Genomic DNA, 13,017 nt, shown 5'->3' with positions numbered 1-13,017 from the left:
GGGGTCGAGTCTGTCTCCATTCTTACAGACGGGCGTGATCAGTCCTTGATTCCAGGCCTCAGGGAAACAGCAGGCCGTCAGGAGGAGGTTGAGGAGTTTGAGCAGGCTTTGCTGCAGGTCTGAGCTGCAGTTGGGTCAAGCGTTGTTGACTGTGTCTTGGCTACAGGCCTTTTGTGGTCTGAGAGTTGTCTGTTTGTGTATGTGCTTATCTTCTTTAGGGTGTGCATGTAGTGTCTAACCATCTCACAGTATCTGAGGCGCAGTTCAGAGTGGTGTGGTGTTGTTTTAGTTCTGGTAGTTCTCTTCAGTTGTTTCTGCACTCTGTATCAAACCATTTGATATTGTTTCTGAGTGTGTTTCATATGCATGTAGTCATTTTGATTTTAAGGCTAGTTTCTCAAAAACATGGTTTAAATTTATGAACAATTTGTTGGTTTGATACAGAGCGTTTTGAAATGTAAGGGATCACGTAATGGGTTTATTTGCTGCTGAAAAGAGAAGAAAGAAAAAAAAGAAATGAGACAATTAGCTTGTAATGAGTTTATAACAACAGTAATTAGATTCCTGCAAGCACTCTTTTCATTGTCCAACAACTGAAAGCTTTTAGGTATAAAGGAAGGGTCCTCTAATATTTGATGTGTGAGATTGTCGTTCTATTGGAGATGTTAGTGAGTCTGAGGATTTGTGTTAATATGACAATACTGCTACTACTATTAATAATACAGCATGGCAAGACTTCTTTCAGTCATTTCCCACCCCTCCACCTCAGTGAATCACACATGTTAAACTTCCATCTCGGGTTCCAGATCAGACATGAGCAATCCTATATTAAAAATACTTACCACCAGACAATTTAACCAGACAATAATTTAAGCAATTATTAATTCAACAGAAGCAGCAGGACGAGTAAAGTGCCCCTCTGATGGCCGGTCCGTGGAATTAAACTGGAAAATTTCTTAGAAATGATTATTCTTACAATAATGTGCCAATGGCGCCGCTTGGTGGTCATTCAGCAAAATTTCACCGACAGTTTTTTTTAATTCAAATACCGTTAGTAATGTTCGTATTAATAAGTTATTTTAATTTTAAAAATATTTAAGCATTTTCAACAGCAAAGAATGCAAAGAATACATTGCATTGCAAACAAGAGTAATGAATGAATGTATTGTACATGGATACAAAATACAAAATAAATACAATAAACCCAAAATTAAAATAACATTCAAAAGGCGCGAGTCGATGACGTCAGAAGGAAGTCGCCCACAGGGCGTATGGGTAATGTAGTTTCTAGTTCTGTGGCCCGCACTGCCCACGTGTTTCGGTGATTTGATTGAACATCAGAATTAATTATATTGTACCATTTCAGCGTGTTTATCGTGTCATGGATTTCCATGACTGTCTTGTGGGTTCTCTTGTGTGTCATGTTTATTTTAGTGGGTGGCAGTGCTGGGGCCCTGAACTGTAATCATTCGTGTTACTCATCATCATTGTTACTGTGACCCTCCTGGGAGGAGGGGACCTTTGTAAGATTCCTGTCCTGGCAAGCAGCAGGTGAGAGTTTGCTGTCCGACTCAATTACACATCCGCTACCTCATTTCACCTCTTTCACCAGCCTGTAAAGGGGGTTGTGATAATATGGGGTCTTTCTCTTTAACAACCTCAAACCGCAGGAAAGAAATGCTTCATTTATAAGCTTGAAATATAACCAGAAAGTATAAAAATAGCTATTTGTGTGTATCATGTCAGAAATATTTGTTTTTATTTTAAAAGAATTTAGAAGAGAAATATGATTAATAAGGCAGTAGAATCCATTTAAACTGTCATTTTCCTGTTTAGGTTGGAAGGTTTAATTTGATCGAGTCCACTTGAGTGCCTAAGCAACTGTTTGGGTAGTTTGGCTGGTGTGGTGGTGCTCTCCAAATACCTGATCCAAACGGACAGGGAGACAAAGTGAGAAAGAAAAGGTGTAAATAACAGACATATCATATGCAGAATACAGTAATGTGCTGTTCAGCACAGTGACCTAGAGTGAAGATGGAAATCAGTCATTCTAGTGCTCTCAACGGCTTTCCATTACAAACGGACCAGGGCTTCCTGAGACACAGGCAGCTGGAGTTATATAGAGTTAGAGGTTGTTTTCACGGCACCAGCCGACTAAAGCAGAGACCTCCTTCCAATCCAGATTTTTTTTATTTGGGTGGGATCATCTGGAGTCTTGATTCCTTTCACGGAGTCAGCAGTAGATACACAGCTGTTAGCATAGGAGGAGTACAGAAGAGGTGACAGCAGTGCTGGGGACCCTCTGGCACAACCAGAGGTGTGAAATTGAAATTGTTTGGAAGGAATGGGAAGCTAAAGGCAGAGTCACAATCTCTGATTCATGTAATCAAAACAGTAAGTTCTTTCCTCGGGCAGCTTCGTTAGAACATTTTAAATAGATGTAAAAGTGTATTTACAGACTATATCAGCCCTTATCTTTATTAACCTGGTTTAATCTTTTTTTCAGACGTGTAAATATATTATACTATGTACCCCTGATGGTATTATTGATGTGCTATAAATATACTCTTGTTTGTATTGTATCTATTTTTATTGCTACAATAAAAAGTTAAAAAGAACTGCACTTTCGAGAAATGTCCACTGGGCGGCGACAGAGATAAACGAGTCTATGGCGGCGAGTCCAATAGCGCCCCCGTACAGATGCGTTGTGCAGAGATTGAAAATCAATACAGATGATAACTGTGACGTTTGTGACAGCAACTCTGAAAGATAACGTAAAGAAGGAAACTAATATTGACATTACTTTTAAAGAAGTTAAATAAAACTACATTTTAAACCTATTGAAAGTAATATGAAAATATCGTTTGTATTTTAAAAAATACAATACTTCCACGATATAATAATTAACGAAATGCTGTGAGAGGAGACCCATGTTGAAACACTTGAAAACGGATGTAAATGCGTCTGTACAGACAATTTGAAACATGTACGGACCTTATCTGCTTTTGTTTACTATTAAACAAGATTACTTGTTTAATCTTTTTCCATAACATGTACATGTATTATCGTATGTACCCCTGACTATACTCTGTGTTATATGTATTCTTGTTTTTATGGCATGTATTGTTGTTATAATTAAAAATAAAAAGACGCGACTCGATTACGTCAAAAGGAAGTCGCCACAGGGCTTGTGGGAAATGTAGTCTTTATAGTGCTCTGGACTGCGCTCCACACGTGTTCCGCAGATTTGATTGAGCATCAGAATTAATTATACAATGTCAGTGTATTTACCGTGTCGCGGATTTTTATGTCTGTCTTACAAGACGGACTCGGCAGGAGCTGTTTCTTGCTCTCCGGAGTGAAGCTGCTCTGGGAAGAGACGAGCAAATCTTCAGACTCTTTGTAAATGAGACATCATGACAGCTGTGCCGACCTGCTCTTTATTGACCTGTTGAACCTGTTTGTGTAAAAAGCAGGAGTCTTGTGTACCCCTGATTGTGTTATGTGTACTCTAGTGTGTTTGCAGCGCTCGTCCTGCCTGGTTTATCAACTCGACACAGAAACAAAACCCACTGCCGTCGTGTCTGTGGGTTTTTGAGCTCTCTTGTCTTGTTTGCAAACTTTTCTCCTGTGTTTATTTTACTTTGTTAAATAAAACGTGGTTGCCGGGGCAACGGAGCTGCAGTAGTTGTTGCCGGAGCGGGTCTGACCTCCAGCAGGTCAACAGGCGGCTTTTTTAATCTAATCTGCGAGAAGAACAGAAATTTAAGAAACTTTAGTCTAAAAAGCGCTGGCTGGAGTATTTTGTGGAAGAAACGGAAGAAAGCTGCTCTGGGAAGAAACTCGCAGGCTGTGGGACAGGACTATCAGGGACACATCAGCGCTGGACACCAGCCTCACACCGCTGGGCTCACTGCACCATGAGCGAGTCCGTCGGCGCCTCCTCCTGCTGGGGTGTGTTACTGCAGGAGTGAGGAGTCTCCGGTCTCCGGTCGCGTCATGATCTGCAAGTGGAGGTGAGAGACGGCGGCGCAGTGGGTGGCAGCGCTGGGAACCTGGATTTAGTTCCTGGGGTGCTGTCTGTGTGGAGTTTGCATGCTCTGCCTGTGTTCTCATGGGTCTGGTGTCCTGGGCTGCTGTCTGTGTGGAGTCTGCATGCTCTGCCTGTGTTCTCATGGGTCCTGTTCATGGGGTGCTGTCTGTGTGGAGTCTGCATGCTCTGCCTGGGTTCTCATGAGTCCTGTTCATGGGGTGCTGTCTGTGTGGAGTCTGCATGCTCTGCCTGGGTTCTCATGGGTCCTGTTCATGGGGTGCTGTCTGTGTGGAGTCTGCATGCTCTGCCTGTGTTCTCATGGGTCCTGTTCATGGGGAGCTGTCTGTGTGGAGTCTGCATGCTCTGCCTGGGTTCTCATGAGTCCTGTTCATGGGGTGCTGTCTGTGTGGAGTCTGCATGCTCTGCCTGGGTTCTCATGGGTCCTGTTCATGGGGTGCTGTCTGTGTGGAGTCTGCATGCTCTGCCCCTGTTCTCATGGGTCCTGTTCCTGGGGTGCTGTCTGTGTGGAGTCTGCATGCTCTGCCCCGTTCTCATGGGTCTGGTTTCCTGGGGTGCTGTCTGTATGGAGTCTGCATACTCTGCCCCTGTTCTCATGGGTCTGGTTCCTGGGGTGCTGTCTGTGTGGAGTCTGCATGCTCTGCCCCTGTTCTCATGGGTCCTGTTCCTGGGGTGCTGTCTGTGTGGAGTCTGCATGCTCTGCCCCTGTTCTCATGGGTCTGGTTTCCTGGGGTGCTGTCTGTGTGAAGTCTGCATGCTCTGCCCCTGTTCTCATGGGTCTGGTTTCCTGGGGTGCTGTCTGTATGGAGTCTGCATGCCCTGCCCCTGTTCTCATGGGTCTGGTTTCCTGGGGTGCTGTCTGTGTGGAGTCTGCATGCTCTGCCCCTGTTGTCATGGGTCCTGTTCCTGGGGTGCTGTCTGTGTGGAGTCTGCATGCTCTGCCCCTGTTGTCATGGGTCCTGTTCCTGGGGTGCTGTCTGTGTGGAGTCTGCATGCTCTGCCCCTGTTGTCATGGGTCCTGTTCCTGGGGTGCTGTCTGTGTGGAGTCTGCATGCTCTGCCCCTGTTCTCATGGGTCCTGTTCCTGGGGTGCTGTCTGTGTGGAGTCTGCATGCTCTGCCCCTGTTCTCATGGGTCTGGTTTCCTGGGGTGCTGTCTGTATGGAGTCTGCATGCCCTGCCCCTGTTCTCATGGGTCCTGTTCCTGGGGTGCTGTCTGTCTGGAGTCTGCATGCTCTGCCCCTGTTCTCATGGGTCCTGTTCCTGGGGTGCTGTCTGTGTGGAGTCTGCATGCTCTGCCCCTGTTGTCATGGGTCCTGTTCCTGGGGTGCTGTCTGTGTGGAGTCTGCATGCTCTGCCCCTGTTGTCATGGGTCCTGTTCCTGGGGTGCTGTCTGTGTGGAGTCTGCATGCTCTGCCCCTGTTCTCATGGGTCCTGTTCCTGGGGTGCTGTCTGTGTGGAGTCTGCATGCTCTGCCCCTGTTCTCATGGGTCTGGTTTCCTGGGGTGCTGTCTGTGTGGAGTCTGCATGCTCTGCCCCTGTTCTCATGGGTTCGGTTTCCTGGGGTACTGTCTGTGTGGAGTCTGCATGCTCTGCCCCTGTTCTCATGGGTCTGGTGTCCTGGGGTTCTGTCTGTGTGGAGTTTGCATGCTCTGCCCCTGTTCTCATGGGTCTGGTGTCCTGGGCTGCTGTCTGTGTGGAGTCTGTATGCTCTGCCTGTGTTCTCATGGGTCCTGTTCATGGGGTGGTGTCTGTGTGGAGTCTGCATACTCTGCCCCTGTTCTCATGGGTCTGGTTTCTGGGGTGCTGTCTGTGTGGAGTCTGCATGCTCTGCCCCTGTTCTCATGGGTCCTGTTCATGGGGTGCTGTCTGTGTGGAGTCTGCATGCTCTGCCCCTGTTCTCATGGGTCTGGTTTCCTGGGGTGCTGTCTGTATGGAGTCTGCATGCCCTGCCCCTGTTCTCATGGGTTCAGTTTCCTGGGGTGCTGTCTGTGTGGAGTCTGCATGCTCTGCCCCTGTTGTCATGGGTCCTGTTCCTGGGGTGCTGTCTGTGTGGAGTCTGCATGCTCTGCCCCTGTTGTCATGGGTCCTGTTCCTGGGGTGCTGTCTGTGTGGAGTCTGCATGCTCTGCCCCTGTTCTCATGGGTCCTGTTCCTGGGGTGCTGTCTGTGTGGAGTCTGCATGCTCTGCCCCTGTTCTCATGGGTCTGGTTTCCTGGGGTGCTATCTGTATGGAGTCTGCATGCCCTGCCCCTGTTCTCATGGGTCCTGTTCCTGGGGTGCTGTCTGTCTGGAGTCTGCATGCTCTGCCCCTGTTCTCATGGGTCCTGTTCCTGGGGTGCTGTCTGTGTGGAGTCTGCATGCTCTGCCCCTGTTGTCATGGGTCCTGTTCCTGGGGTGCTGTCTGTGTGGAGTCTGCATGCTCTGCCCCTGTTGTCATGGGTCCTGTTCCTGGGGTGCTGTCTGTGTGGAGTCTGCATGCTCTGCCCCTGTTCTCATGGGTCCTGTTCCTGGGGTGCTGTCTGTGTGGAGTCTGCATGCTCTGCCCCTGTTCTCATGGGTCTGGTTTCCTGGGGTGCTGTCTGTGTGGAGTCTGCATGCTCTGCCCCTGTTCTCATGGGTCTGGTGTCCTGGGGTGCTGTCTGTGTGGAGTTTGCATGCTCTGCCCCTGTTCTCATGGGTCTGGTGTCGTGGGCTGCTGTCTGTGTGGAGTCTGTATGCTCTGGCTGTGTTCTCATGGGTCCTGTTCATGGGGTGGTGTCTGTGTGGAGTCTGCATGCTCTGCCTGTGTTCTCATGGGTCCTGGTCATGGGGTGCTGTCTGTGTGGAGTCTGCATGCTCTGCCTGGGTTCTCATGGGTCCTGTTCATGGGGTGCTGTCTGTGTGGAGTCTGCATGCTCTGCCCCGTTCTCATGGGTCTGGTTTCCTGGGGTGCTGTCTGTGTGGAGTCTGCATGCTCTGCCCCTGTTCTCATGGGTCTGGTTTCCTGGGGTGCTGTCTGTGTGGATACCTGGTGAAGAGACCCAGTGAGTGTTTGTGTGGCCAGCTGCGTCAACTTCAATAAAACTGGCCTTTTGGTTTGTTTGAGTGCTGACTTGCTATGGTGTATTTTTTCTCTCTGTGAACAACACGTCGTACGGCCAACACTACCCACACAGGAGGTGTGTGCGTGACAGCTCCTCAGCTGCAGCAGGAGTCCAAGTGTGCACAGATTTCTTGTTGGGGTTTGTTGTTTGAAGTTTCTGTTTGTATGAACAAACATGCAGACTCCACACAGACAGCACCCCTGGAATCAAACCCAGGGCCCCGGTGCTACGAGGCAGCGATGCTAACCACTGTGCCGCAGTGTTGCTCCCTTTGAAAATGTCTGACTTCCGTTTTAATTTCAGGTCACAAGCTTATAAATGGTCTCGCAACGTTTGTCTCATCTCAGGTTTCTCTGACCAGTCCCAAGGACCTGTAGTCACTGACAGCTTCTGCAGTCTGATGGTTCATTTCAGTAGGCTGGAGGGATGGCGCAATTATCCTCAAATCAGTGAGTATTGTTTTGCTCTTGTAACATGAAACATCAAAGAGAAGTCAACAGACTATTCCGTGAAACTGTTCAGACTGGCCCGTGGTGATTTTCTGGGTCCTTTAGTAAGCTGACCGGGACTGTGTCATCGACACACTTTGTGAGAAGCCAGTCTACGTGTTTGCTCTTGTGATCATTGGTGAACGAATGTAAGAGAGTATAAGAGAGGGAGAAGATTCGGCCCTGGAGTGATCCAGTTTTCTATTTAACAACCTCAAACTGCAGGAGAGAAATGCTTCATTTCTAAGATGGAAATATAATCAGAAAGTATAATTAGCCATTTGTGTATATCATGTCAAAAAATGTTTTATATATAAAAAGAATTTAGTAGAGACATTTGCTTAATAAGGCAGTAGAATAAATGTTGTGATGCTGGTGTGATGGTGCTCTCCAACAAACTGATACAAATGGACAGAGAGACAAAGTGAGAAAGAAAATGTATACATAACAGACATATATGCAGAATACAATACAGTGCTAAAAAGTACAGTACCCTAGAGTGAAGATGGAAATCATTCATTCTGGCGCAGAAGAAGTGAATCTGCTCTCAATGGTTTTCCTGTACAAATGGAACACGTTGTGAATTCTACATAATTCACAGGAAACAAAATAAACAACTCATTCACTCCCCTGCTGTCCGTGACCCAAAGCTCAGTAATCATTTCGCTACTGAAGATCATGCAGTTTTTAATGCTTTTCATTTTAACATCCTACTTGTTAATATTTCCTCTTAGATGAGAATATTCTCTTCGGCGTGTCTTTACAACTCTTCTCTTATTGCTCCTCTTGTCAGTAATCCGGTGTGAAAGCTCTCTCTGTCGGAATCAATGTCTTACCTCTCCGTCTTGTGTTTCAGGTCTCCTCTGGCTGCTGACCCTGCCGTCAGGACAGAACACATCCCGCACTGACCACACTGCTGGGTTTACTGTACGTGACAATAAAGAGCTTGAGCAACACATCTAATGTGATCTCTGCACGCTTCCCGAGGAGCAGAGACGATAAGGTCTGTGTCCGTTCCAGAGTCTTTGCGAGAGGCCTGTTTAGTCGGTCACTGAGATGATTTTAGATGCCTGTGAGTCGTGCCCACTGAAAAATGAAATAGTGCAGCACAATGAGACTTCAAGCAAAGATCTCATTAGCCCCTTCTGTGAATTGGTGTCTCGCAAGAGATCTTCCATCTCTTTGAAAGTTTCACAGCTTTGACCTCTAGATTAGAAATGACACCAATTGCACATGGGTCCAGCAACGTTCTATATAGTGCACATCACCATCGGGATGAAAAACAAAAATCCCCAGTGGGAGTCCAGTCTTTCCCTGCTACGCAAATTGCTTTTCGTTAGGTGAGATCGCAAGTTCTTATTGGAGAATGTTGTACAGTTTCTTAATGCAATAGGGCGAGTAAGACTGAAGTTCCCCCCGTGTTGGCCGATCAGTGGAACGAAACTGAAAAAAGCTCCTTGAAACTGTGATTCATACACTTATACACTGGCTCAGCATGGTGCTCACCTGCTGTCCTTGGGTGTCTGCTGAAATTTGATTTTTTTTCAGGAGCACTGTGACCCAGAGCTCAATAATCATTTCAGCTACTGAAGATCATTCACTTTTTAATGCTTTTCATTTTAGCATCCTACTTGTTAGTATTTCCTCTTAGGTGAGAATACTCTGGTACTTTTCTGGGTCTTAGTTGAGTGAGCTTTATTAGAATAATTGAACAATACTTTCACCTCCACATAACACTCATAGATTTTTCCAGGGTTAAATATGGGAGCCACGTTTCTTACATGTTTCCTTTTGTAAGTTGATTCACAAAGCTTTCACCGCCTCCACTCCAGTGAATCACTTTGTTTAGCAAGTGATCAGGTGTAGCAGTTTAATTTCTTCCTGCAAATAATGCCTTTTCCTTTTTCATCCCATTCAAGTCTCCGTCCTAGTTAAAGTCATTTTGATGTAGAACGGCAGTGGTCCACTTGAAAGGTTCAAGGTTTCACTGTGTTTTAGAGTGCAGATAAAGAAGATAATAGGAGAGGAAACTGGAAAAGCCGTGACTCTGTCATTCCATTCAATTCAATTTATTTTCATATAGCGCCTTTCACAACAAGGTTGCCCCAAGGCGCTGAACAATGCAGGTAAATATACATTTTGTGAATACAGAACTGAAGACAATGGGGGAAAGGAACCAAAGACTCCTCAGTAAGGAGAATAAAATCCTCTAGGGGTCCAAGGTCAACTGGCTGCCCAACCCCTTTGGCATGCTAACATTATATCATTAAAAAGAAAGAAATGAATGCGGGTATTAATCCATCCATCCATCACGTCGTCTGTATGTCAGTACCCCATGCAGGTCTCTGCAGACCAGCAGAATCCTCCTAAACGACAGTTGTATCCATGATGCCCCTCTTGGATCCTTGGCACTGATGCAGCATTCAACTCACATGGTGCCCAGCCCAGGACAGACAGGCCTCTGAAACTATGCTGTGTACAGTATTTCTCCTCTGCAGCATCCCTGCGAGGCAGGACAGGTGCCTGACCTCTGAGAGCCTTGTAAGTAAGTAGAAGGAGTTTGAAGTCTGCCCTGTACCTGAGAGGAAGCCAATGAAGAGAGAGAAGTATGGGGGTTATGTGGTCATTCTTTCTGCTCCAAGTAACAATTCTAGCTGCTGCATTCTGTAAGTATTCAAACTCTTTGCTGTGACAAATCTAACGTACTTTAGGCAGACAAAACAACCTTAAAAAGCCACATGATTTTTAAGTAGTCTGTCTGTGTGTAGTAACAGTGGTTCACATTATTTCAGAACGTATACGCCCGTCTCTGTAACTTTCCTCAGTCAGCTAGTGAACATTCTGTATTTACACCACGAATGCACTACTTTGTCTCGCGCGCGGTCACACTGGCCGTCCACAGGCACGGGCAGGAGCAGGGAACACGAGGCCGCTCTGTAGTGCCCCTGTGGCTCTCCAGCAGAGGGGAGCACTTTGCTCAACAGCCCTGAGCCGAAGGACCCAGTGATAAAGCTGAAAATCTGGCAAGTCCCCCAGTCTCCCTGGGGCGCTGAAGAGGATTTCATCTAATGCTGAGGTTCCTGTAACTCAACACAAAATTGAACACGGCGAGTTATGAGTTTGTGAAGAAGTGACAGCGGAACAATGTCAAACAGGAAGTTAACCTACAGGAAAGAATGAATTGAATCTCTGATATTCAAGCACGCAGTGTGACGTCTACTGTCTATTCAAATCTACTCTGCAAGTCTTACAATTCTTTTTCATACACCGTCTAATGGTTATTGTTTTGTGAGTGCTTGAACTGTTTCTCAGTAGAAATAAGACCGATAACTCACTGCTTCAGGATGCACACTATCGTCGATGAAACCTGTGGTGTAAGCAAGCGAAAAGAGACAGATCCTTCTAAAACACAGAGGCCATCGGCAGGGCAGAAACACTCTTCAACAGGTAGGAGCTGTGGAGCCGTGATTCCCCCGAGCCAGAGCCCTCGTCCTCCCTCGACAGCGAACTGAGCTCCAGCAACTGGAGCAGCTACCTGCCGTCGTGGGACCTCCTGCAGATTGGGAACGGGTAAGGCAATTCGACACGAGCCCACTCCTCTTCCCACTGCTTACACCCCTATAACAAATAGTTTCAGGGTATTCAAGGACAGGATAAAGAGATTACAGGTGTTCCCAATTGGCTGAGGATACAACTCTCTGAGAAAGCACACAGAGGTGGACAAAGCAATTAAATGCGTTTACAAGTCATTTCCTCTGTATCTGGTCTTTCTTTACATATCTGAAAAGTGAACTGGTGGCTGTTGAAAAGTGTCTGCTCCGTACGTAATATACATGTAAAAGATGTGATTAAATATCTTGGTATTAAGATTTTCAAAAAGGTGATTTTGTGATTTGATGTTCTCTACCTTAGTAAAATAAAAATAAAAAAACTTTATTCATGGTTGTTATTTGTCAAACACGGGCAGAAGGAGGCCTAAATGCTACAGGGTTTAGAGCATCTAATACCGATACCGACAGAGTACTATTTACAAAGTTAAGCAAAGTAGGTGGTGTATGTTTCCCTAATTTAATCATTCAGGAACTAGCGGGTATAGACTTTTTACTTGAATGTCATTTGGATGCTGGAAACCCCCCTGAAACTTGCCAGCTTCCATGAAGAAGTTCTCCTCACGTGGTCTCTTATAGATAAACATACCTCCCATAGATACATCATCTAGAATACAGAGAAAAAATAAACCTGTGCTTTGAAAACTGGGTTTAAAATAGTATAAGCGGGGTCAACAAATTAACTGGTGTGGATGATGAAATGTAGAATCAAGCAGATTTTATGAATAGATATAATGTTTGTGATACGTCTGATAACAATCCGTCGTAACCAGAGGTACTCCTAGAGAGGTATTGATGCTTTTAAGAAACTAACAGTATACCATCAGAAACTATGGAAGAATTTACAACCTTTATTAGACTACAAGGAAAACAATTTAGTTATACTTGTACTAATAAATACTTCAGATCCCTCTCGCAATCTCACAATATCTTGTCAAACTATTTTGGAGCACCTCTTTGGGGAAAGTGAGTGGAATCAAACATGACTATTGTCAAACAGATTTTGTATGAATAATAAGGTTAAGGCGTCAGTACAAAATTGTACATTGACTCGACCCGGTAAAGATACACAGTGTGCATAGATTTAAAAGTAATATAGATGATAATTGTCTTTCTCAAAGCAGCCCAGAAACCTTACGTTTGTTTTTGTTTTGTTCTGTTGTTATAACATTCTGAACAGATCGGCAAAATGGTGTAAAGAAGGCTTCTAATTCTGACATTTCCTGTAGACAAATTGATGTTATTTTACTGCTCAATACTGCTGAACCGAATCTAAAATATAATGTATCATTGGCTTAATCATTATACTTGCTCGTTATTAGATGTATAAATAGCCTAAAGATGAGAAATAATCGAAAATTGAATAATTAGACCGTATGTCGTAGTAGCAGATTGTACTTCTCGCCTAATTGATGTGGTCGAGCAACACCACAATCGCCATACAATCCGTCCGTTCTCATGCTCTGACTTTCAGGTTGGGCAGTGGAATGGATTCCAGGGCAAACTCGTTCTTGTTTGATTATCCGTGTGAAATCTCGCCCAATATAACGGGTAAGCTCATGCACTGAAATTATGCGCTTCCAAATTGAAGCGACACGCATTTGAATAATTCAAAATACACACGAGGGAACGTCTCCAAACCATGTCTAAGTATCACAACATGAAAGCTCTGCGTACCTTCTCTTTATTTGCCTGTATAATGTACTCCGGTAATCTGTAACGTAGTCTTGCGTGCATCGTAAAGGATCCGGACTTCCGGCTACGGAAAACCCGGAGTGGATCGGCCT

General features: G+C 45.4%; 1 long non-coding RNA gene across 1 annotated transcript; it reads right to left on the bottom strand.

Moving 5' to 3' along the window:
* Positions 1 to 9,675: 9,675 nt before the first annotated feature.
* Positions 9,676 to 12,901, bottom strand: LOC148643750 (uncharacterized). Its single transcript, XR_015928846.1, has 2 exons — positions 10,490 to 12,901; positions 9,676 to 10,200 (listed from the first exon to the last, which is right to left on the bottom strand). It is a non-coding gene; the product is annotated as an uncharacterized LOC148643750 (long non-coding RNA).
* Between the last annotated feature and the right edge of the window lie 116 nt (positions 12,902 to 13,017).

This window comes from Lepisosteus platostomus, chromosome 21 (genome assembly GCF_059453375.1).
Source record: "Lepisosteus platostomus isolate fLepPlt1 chromosome 21, fLepPlt1.hap1, whole genome shotgun sequence".
NCBI classification, from domain to species: domain Eukaryota; kingdom Metazoa; phylum Chordata; class Actinopteri; order Semionotiformes; family Lepisosteidae; genus Lepisosteus; species Lepisosteus platostomus.
This window is presented reverse-complemented; position numbering and strand designations above follow the sequence as displayed.